The following is an 8633-nucleotide window of genomic DNA, read 5'->3' on the forward strand; positions in this document are numbered from 1 at the left end:
CGTGAATGTCATCGGATCAAACTTGGCATCTTGATTGGGAACAGGCAAAAAAAAACCAACAACCTGTGTTTGACTCTTGTGTGTGTGTGTGTGTGTGTGTGTGTGTGTGTGTGTGTGTAAAGCTGGGCTGCTGGCGGAGGCGTGTGCTCTGCTGGACCCTTTGTCCCCCCACACCTGCCACCTCTCCTGCCGGGAGGCCCTTGTCGCCGGGGCTTCTTTCACCAAACTTTTCACCGCATGTAAACGCTGGAAATCCCTCCAATAACAGGAGGAGTGACTCGGAACGTTCCCATCCACATCCAGACTCTTGTAGTCCCAGTTAAAACACCTCCCAAACCATTTTGGCAGCGTTTCCCCCCCCCCCCCCTCAAATCAAAGACTAATTCACCTCTCCAGCCAAATGTGAAGTGCCAGGATGGGCTCTCCAGCCCGGCTGGCACGCATCGCTCCGCGTCGGGCAGGTTCCCACGCCAAGCGGGCTCAGAAAGTTGAGAAAGTTTCCAGTTTTGTCCTCTGTGTTGTTTCACCTCTGCATCTATTTGCCCCCCCCCCCTCCGCCTGCCCTCCTCCACCTCCGTCTCCACACGTATAACATGTCATTCTTCATCTTTTGTACCTACGGGCCTCTTTTCCCCATTGAACTCCCCGCCCTCTCCACTCCTTTGGCTCTCCTTTCCCCTCTCAGGGGCCTAATTATAAGCCGGCGTTAAATAAAAACATTTATATTTCTCCCAAAAAAAAAAAAGGTTCTCTCTCCGGACAATGAAGGCTTGTGATTCCTCCCTCCCTGCTGCTCCCTCTTTCTGTCTCTTTTTCCGCTGAGTGGCCATTCACCGGGGGTCTTGGTGCCTCTCTGTGATTGGCTGGCTGCAGGACTCCTGGGGGGCAGTAATTGTGTCTCATTAAGTCTTACAGTAGTCGTGAGGAGAGCGGAGCGGGCTGGGAAGTGAGGACTGGGAAGTGAGGGGGAGTTTGCTGCACAAGGCCTCGCAATTAGGAATCCCAGAGAGCTTGAATGGGAGTCCTAATCAGGCCACAATGGCTGGGGCTCCCTGCCTATGAGGCCGAAAAGGAAGTGTTGCCATTGTCCAAACAGGACACACACACACACACACACACACACACACACACACACACACACACACACACACACCTAGCCGGAATGTGCGCGGCACAGTGGAGATGGATGTAAGTGTGGTGGCGTCATCCTGGAGGCCAATTTGGAAAGATTGGGGGACTTAAGAGAGCTTTTCACTGCCACACACACACACACACACACACACACACACACACACGCACACACGCACACACACACGCACACACGCACACACACTTCCATCCAAGTTTCACCTGAAAGGCTCCTCATTAGAGGCGTTCAGGACGGACCTTTGTTTGCTCATTTGTCGCTGGGATTCCGGCCGCATCCCGACGGAGGAAACGACGGATTTCAACAGCTTCTCCTTTAAACTGACATTTCTCCGCGTCTCCGCGGCAGCGTCTGCAAAAAAAAAACAACAAAAAATCCACCCGCCTGCCGCAAACAACAACATCCTGCCGACGTCTGACTGCTAAACGCCACATTTACTGAAAAGTGAAAACTTCGGAATCCTTCTCCTGTTTTTTTTATCTCCTAATAGGAGCGGAAAGTGGGTCTCTTTTCCTGCGTTTATCTGTGTGGCGTTCCCAGGAGAAACAGTGGCTACCCCTCCTTATCGTTGTCAGCGCCGAGCGCCGCAGTGGATTATGAAGTGGATTATGCAAATGGATCCCAATATATTCATATTAACAAAGGTTGGGGTTCACGCGCCCGTGCCTGGAATTTCTGAATAGGAAAACACATATTAGAAAGGAAGCGGCTGGAGTGTGTTATCATTTAATGGAAATTAACTGGACGTGTTGTGGCACATTTGTCGAGTTAGCTGCAGTTCTACAGCGGCGCGGTGTCCAATTAGCCCGGCGTGAGTTTTTATTTGGAATTTTGGGTGCTGGAACGGAGATAAGGCTGGAGGTGGTGGAAGCTGTTCTCCAGGTCTTCAGAGCACTTGTAGCCTCTCAGCTGTGACGGTGCGAGTGTGTGTGTGTGTGTGTGTGTGTGTGTGTGTGTGTGTGATGACATCAGCAGGCTGCTGTAACCTTCACCTTTGACCCTGCTCTCTCCTGTGTTTTCGTTGGGTCTCCGTGTGGTCATGAAGGTGGATTCCTTCCTGTGGATCAGGATCTTCTTCGCTCCGGGCTGCACTGATCCTCCGGTGATTCCATGTAGTTCCGTGGAATCATCAGGAAATCTGAGCGTGTGAAGGGATTTTCCGAGGAATCAGCTTGTGTCCCAGTTTGTACTGGCAGCCCCGTCTGGAGCGTGATGCGCCAGGGCGAGCGTGCACGTGTGTCCGTCCTCACCCCCGTGCAACTTTATTATCACCTAAAGCAGGACGGGGAGGTCTCATCGTCCCTCAGATGTGGGATTTCAATCTGCACCTGCTGCTGATAAAACCCACCAGTGTGTGTGTGTGTGTGTGTGTGTGTGTGTGTGTGTGTGTGTGTGTGTGTGCGTGTGTGTGTTATCAAGGCAACTAAACTGCTGCCATGTCCACTCAAGGTCACGTCAGTGGGACGTCTGGCTGCAGGAGGACACAATCTCACCCTCTCCGTGTTTCACATTCCCAGCAGTCGCCTTTGTGTCGGCCAGTTCCTCTGACATCACAGCTCCGTGTGTCTCTGTGTGTCTCTGTGTGTCTCTGTGTGTCTCTGAGTGTCTCTGTGTGTCTCTCTGTGTGTCTCTGTGTGTGTCTCTGTGTGTCTCTGTGTGTCTCCCTGTGTCTCTGCGTCTCTGTGTGTCTCTGTGCGTCTCTGTGTGTCTCTGCATGTCTCTCTGCGTCTCTGTGTGTCTCTGTGTGTCTCTGTGTGTCTCTGCATGTCTCTCTGCGTCTCTGTGTGTCTCTGTGCGTCTCTGTGCGTCTCTGTGCGTCTCTGTGCGTCTCTGCATGTCTCTGCATGTCTCTCTGCGTCTCTGTGTGTCTCTGTGTGTCTCTGTGTGTCTCTGCATGTCTCTCTGCGTCTCTGTGTGTCTCTGTGTGTCTCTGTATGTCTCTCTGTGTCTCTGCATGTCTCTCTGTGTCTCTGTGTGTCTCTGTGCGTCTCTGTGTGTCTCTGTGTGTCTCTGTCTGTCTCTGTCTGTCTCTGTGTGTCTCTGTCTGTCTCTGTGTGTCTCTGTCTGTCTCTGTGTGTCTCTGCATGTCTCTCTGTGTCTCTGCGTGTCTCTCTGTGTCTCTGTGTGTCTCTGTGTGTCTCTGCATGTCTCTCTGTGTCTCTGTGTGTCTCTGTCTGTCTCTGTGTGTCTCTGTCTGTCTCTCTGTGTCTCTCTGTGTCTCTGCATGTCTCTCTGTGTCTCTGCATGTCTCTCTGTGTCTCTGTGTGTCTCTGTGTGTCTCTGCATGTCTCTCTGTGTCTCTGCATGTCTCTCTGTGTCTCTGTGTGTCTCTGTGCATCTCTGTGTGTCTCTGTGTGTCTCTGTGTGTCTCTGCATGTCTCTCTGTGTCTCTGTGTGTCTCTGTGTGTCTCTGCATGTCTCTCTGTGTCTCTGCGTGTCTCTCTGTGTCTCTGTGTGTCTCTGCATGTCTCTGTGTGTCTCTGTGTGTCTCTGTGTGTCTCTCTGTGTCCAGGCTCGGTGCCAGGTCCACAGGACCAGTGGGCCTGGGCCCACTGAGGGAGCGTAATGACGGGTTTCAGCAGCAGGAGTCTCAGGGTGGCTGCAGGGACAAACGTAGCAGCTAATTGGCGCCGTCCCTGGCGGTTGCGTCTCCCGTCACATGACCTAATTGCCAGCAGTAATTACTCTCTGGGTCCCTGTTTGGACAAATAATTAACAGATGTTTGCTGACAAATAGGCAGATTCATGATTCCTTGCAAATCCGGCACCATTGTATTGTTAATTGGACCAAACGTAAGCAGACACCCTGACCCCCCCGTCCCCCCGCCCCCCCCCCCGTCCCCCCCCCGTCCCCTGAATACAATCCTAAACTTCTGAATAAACAGCCACAGGAGTGTTCGCGCTTAAGCCTGGATTGAGTTTCACATTGTTCCGTGGCTAGTTTCCTTATTGCAGCCGTCGGTTGGGAAAGAGGCTGAAGCAGGAAGTGCCTTTATTGCCTCATTACTCAGCACGTTATCTACCTGTTTGCCCTGATTTACCCAGCAGCCCCTCTGATCGGCGTCGTGTTTCCACCGAGCAGATCCCATCATGTTAAACACATGAATCATGCGAGCGATGGCCGTCGGCGAGGCTTTCCCACCCTGCCACACAAAGGGGGCTTAGCTGAGTGGCAGCGTGTTCGCAGGCATTGTCCCCCGCCCCCCCCCCCCCCCCCCCCCCCACCCCCCGCTGTCAGTCAGTCAGTCAAACAATACGATGCAACAACTCCAGCTTTGCCCCCAACCCCCACCCTCTTGACACAGCTCCCCGCCACCCACACGCTGGACACAGGGAGTGGTGACATGTTGTTTTAAGTGAACGTGGACTATTAGTCAACAGCCGAGGCCGCGGTCCGTTTGGGAGGGGCGGCGAGTCGAGACAAGACGAGGCGGCTCTGCTCCCGCAGGCTGCGACACAGACGCAGACAGAGCAGCAAACTGAGGAAGTATCTCTGAGGGCTGGCTCCATACCACGGATAACGTCCGTAATAACCAGGACGTTGGTGGTTGAAGTCATCACAATATTCTCCATTTTTAGCTACGTGCCGACGGGGAGGCGTTAATGGGCAATACCAGAACCCACCAGCAGGGGGAACCACTGAGCAGTCGGTCTGGAGGGGAGCTGGGCTGTCGATCGCGCCGTTTCGCTCTGTTTTTATGGCGTCAAAGTTGAAGGAGGCGTGGCCGACGTGCGTTGGATCAATATTTGAAGCTTCCTGCTTTTGTATATTGAGTTTTGAGGCTGTTGCAGATTCTGTGTTGACGCGCTGAAGCTTTGCATCATTCAAAGATCGCAGCTTTCATTCCACCGTACGCGCCTCATTTCAGTCTCTTTTATCCCGTTTCTGCACTGATTAAAGAGCAAAGCTGACGGATGGCGTGTGTATTATGTATGGTCGGACTAAAACGCTGTCACAGTCTTCAGGTCTGCAGCTCCACGATTGATCTGGTCGATAAGAAATCAGCATTCAGCAGCCAGCAGTGGGGTGACTGGGATCAGGAGTGAGGCACAACAACACGGCCTTGTGGGGTCCCCGGGGGCCGTGTCTGAGATTTTGGCCCTGGCCTGTTCCAATCAGAAGTGAGCCTGACTGGGCTGACTGACGCCTCTGTGCGGGCCCGGGCATGAACAGCGCCTGCGGCCATGTTGACCGCCAGTCGGGCAGGAGTCAATATGGCTCCAGGCTAAAGCATCTGGGCGGACAGCTAGCTGGCTAGCTCAGACTGCATTCTGCATGTGAAGAATTAATCAGGCGCTCTTCACCAGAATAATAAGCCAGAGAGATCCCAGATCGTCCTGCGTTGGGGGGGACCTGCACGAAGCTCGCGCCGATTTTCCGAGTTTCCCTCTTAAATATGTCTGTTGAATCAATGTGAAATCAAAGGAAACCAGCTGGTTCCTACGGCAGGCTGATGAAAATGCTGCTGTTTACTCCGAAAGCTTCCACCCTCCCATCAAACGCTGCTTCCACGTATTTGCCTGCTTTGTCCCCAATCTGTTAACAGAGGTAATTGATGTGAGACAGGAGAAGGTCCTGCCGAGGACGCCTAGCTGTCCCTGGGTGGACGTCTGCGCGTGCAGAGGGAAAGAAAACACACCTTTTAGTCTCATCACCTCATCTGTGACCCGTCTAAAAATGGAATCCTGCTCTCGTCCGTCCAGAACTAAAATACCTGCCACGTGAGGACCGCCTCTGTGGTTCTAACACCGCAGAGTCGCTCCAGGATGAGGATTTAGGGATTTAAGGGGGAGTCGGTGGAAGCCCAAAAGGGTTTGCAGCTCATTTTGTAGCAGTGATGTCAACAGAAATCATGTGAATCTGCAGACAATGTCCTGGTCTCGCTGACTGTGCAGGTCTGGTTTCATCCTCTCAGCTCCTCATGGAACTTGTCTTTCAGCACACAAAACTTTGGACTCATTCAGAAAAACCTTCTGGACTTGATACTTCCCTTAACCTTCACCTGGACCCCACAGCCGCCCTGGAGGGAGAAGGCGTTTGAGAAACCGTTGACCTCCTTTTCTTTGAGCTGTTGGACGTGGAGACGCCGCGGCTGCTCCTCGCTCTCGTGCCTGTGGTTTGTTATGGTGGAATGCTAATGAGGCTGAAAGGAACGTCTCCCGTCCGTAGGAAGTCGGGAGACCACCCAGATCTCTTCCCCGTCTCCCTCTTCGCGGCGTAATTACATGGGAGTGACGTGAAAAACGCTGCCTGTGCAAATACAGATTAAATCCTAGACGGGCGCAGCGTGCACACTCAGACGAGCACGTCTTGCTTCCCTTTAATCATCACCTGAAGGTAAAGTTTGGATGATAGCTGTAATGCTGTCTGGAAGGGATTGAGCCATTTGTTAGAAGTGACTTTTGGGCTCAGTTTCCCAGATAATCACGATAATCACATGAAAAACACACAGAAGCTCATTTCCTGTTTCAAAACATCAACGAAGTTAAACTGCAGATTCAAGACGATGATGAGAAATGATTCAAATGCTTTTAGACTGGAATCCTGCAGCAAAATTCAACCCCATCTGGTCTTTCCAAACCTTCAGAGCTTCCGGTTATTTCCACATGTTTTCCCTGGAACATTCACCCCTGCAATGACCTCATCAGAGCAGGGATCAATATAAAGGAAGTAGCTGTTAGCTTTAGCCGCTAGCAGACATCACAGCACCACCTGTCACAGGTCGAGTCCTGCATGAGCAGGTGCATCATGGGATGTTTTCTGCATGCGTGAACCTTCCAAATGGTCATTGGAAGCTTCCAGGACACAGAAAACGTTAACCAAAGTAAGATTATTTGGAGTTCCTCAACATTTCCCCACTGTCTGTTACCTGTCCAATCCCTGCAGTTTTATTCTGGAATATTCTGGAAGATTCGCACGTTTACAAGGAGGTCTCCCTCTCACCGCTCGCCCGTCTTCCTGCCACCAAACCCTATATTTGTGTTTAGCCGATCAGATAACCGTGTGTCTGCGCACCAGCGCCGATCCCACAGCCGCTCGGACCGTTCCGCTTCCTTCCTTGAGAAGCTCCAGTGTTTTTGGTTTATAGAAAACACAACTGAAAACAAACAAGGCGTTCAGATGTATGGACAATGCCGGGGCAGCTCGGGAGGGAGCACATTCCTCCCATTTCAGCTAATATTCTGGGAGATTCTGTGCTTAATATAATTAGGGGGAAATAACAGTCTCCCATGTGCGGAAGGGAGTTGGTGACTGGCTGCACGGATGAGTTCGAATATTCCAAAATTCATTTGGTTTCGGTGGGAGTGCAGCTAAATGTGTTTCCCAGAATTCCAAGGCTCAGGTTTGACTGAAATTTCCAGTCACCTTGGTTGGGGTTCAGCTGAGCAGCCCCGACTCTCTGAGCAAACTCACATATTAATTTATGAAATTTCCAGGGAGCGGCTATTAAACAAGCTGCCCGGTGGCTTCCTCAGCGCTTCACCAGATGTGGGGGAGGCCGTTCCTGCAGCGAGGAAGCGTCTTCAGCCTGGATTTGGCCTCCGAAAGAGAGAAACTATGATACATGATACTGATGAAGCAAAGGCGACGGCTTGGAATGAAAGTGAGGACAGAAACGACGCTGATCTGTTGACATTATGTCTCCGTGTGAAAAGGCTTCCGAATTCACAGAATAAAAGTCCAGACTCGTATAAATCCCTGACAAATGAGTTGGTTACGGAGGGTCGCATGGATCCCACTCGACATTCGGACTTTTATTGTGTAAGGAAAACTGAAAAGTGGAGAAATCTGGACGGAAGCCACAGCAGCGGCAGCAGCAGCCAAGAAAAGAGGGAAAGAAGAAATATAAGCCGGCCTGTCAACACGTCTAAACGGTAGGAAATGATATTGAACTTGATATATGTTTTTAGGAGGAGGAGGAGGAGGAGGAGGAGGGGGAAGAGGAGGATTTTCATGTTCACAATAAAGGTCATTAAGACAAACGACCCGAGTGGCAGTAAATCAAAGATGATGCTAAAGAGCAATGGCAGCAGGCTGAGACGCTGATGGACCCGTCAGCTCACTGCTAATATTAGACATCACGACTTCTTCATTACAGCCAGGAAGCAGAAAAAGAGCTTCCCGTGGACCGTAATTAAAGGATTCACTCTCGCTCTTCGGTCTAAAAATAAACACTGACAGACTGATGGGGTGGTCAAAAGCAGGAGGAGCTCAGCCCGTCGTCATCGGCCTCCGGCTCTGAGAAGTTTCCTTCGGTCACGTTGGACACGACAAACAGGGGGAAACCCTGCGATCGTACAGCTGATATATGACCTCCAATCTGTGGTATGGGGGGGGGTCAGAGCAGCCCCAGGCTGCAGGTCTCTGACTGTGGGGCGTTACCTGGCAACCGCCGTTGCTAATCTGCAGCTGTGGGCGGAGACAGCAGTCAGGTCACATGTCGTCAGCCTCGATTTAACCTTGAATCCCGACTCTGAAGTCCAT

The sequence above is a fragment of the Takifugu rubripes genome, chromosome 22 (assembly GCF_901000725.2).
Source record: "Takifugu rubripes chromosome 22, fTakRub1.2, whole genome shotgun sequence".
Taxonomy (NCBI): domain Eukaryota; kingdom Metazoa; phylum Chordata; class Actinopteri; order Tetraodontiformes; family Tetraodontidae; genus Takifugu; species Takifugu rubripes.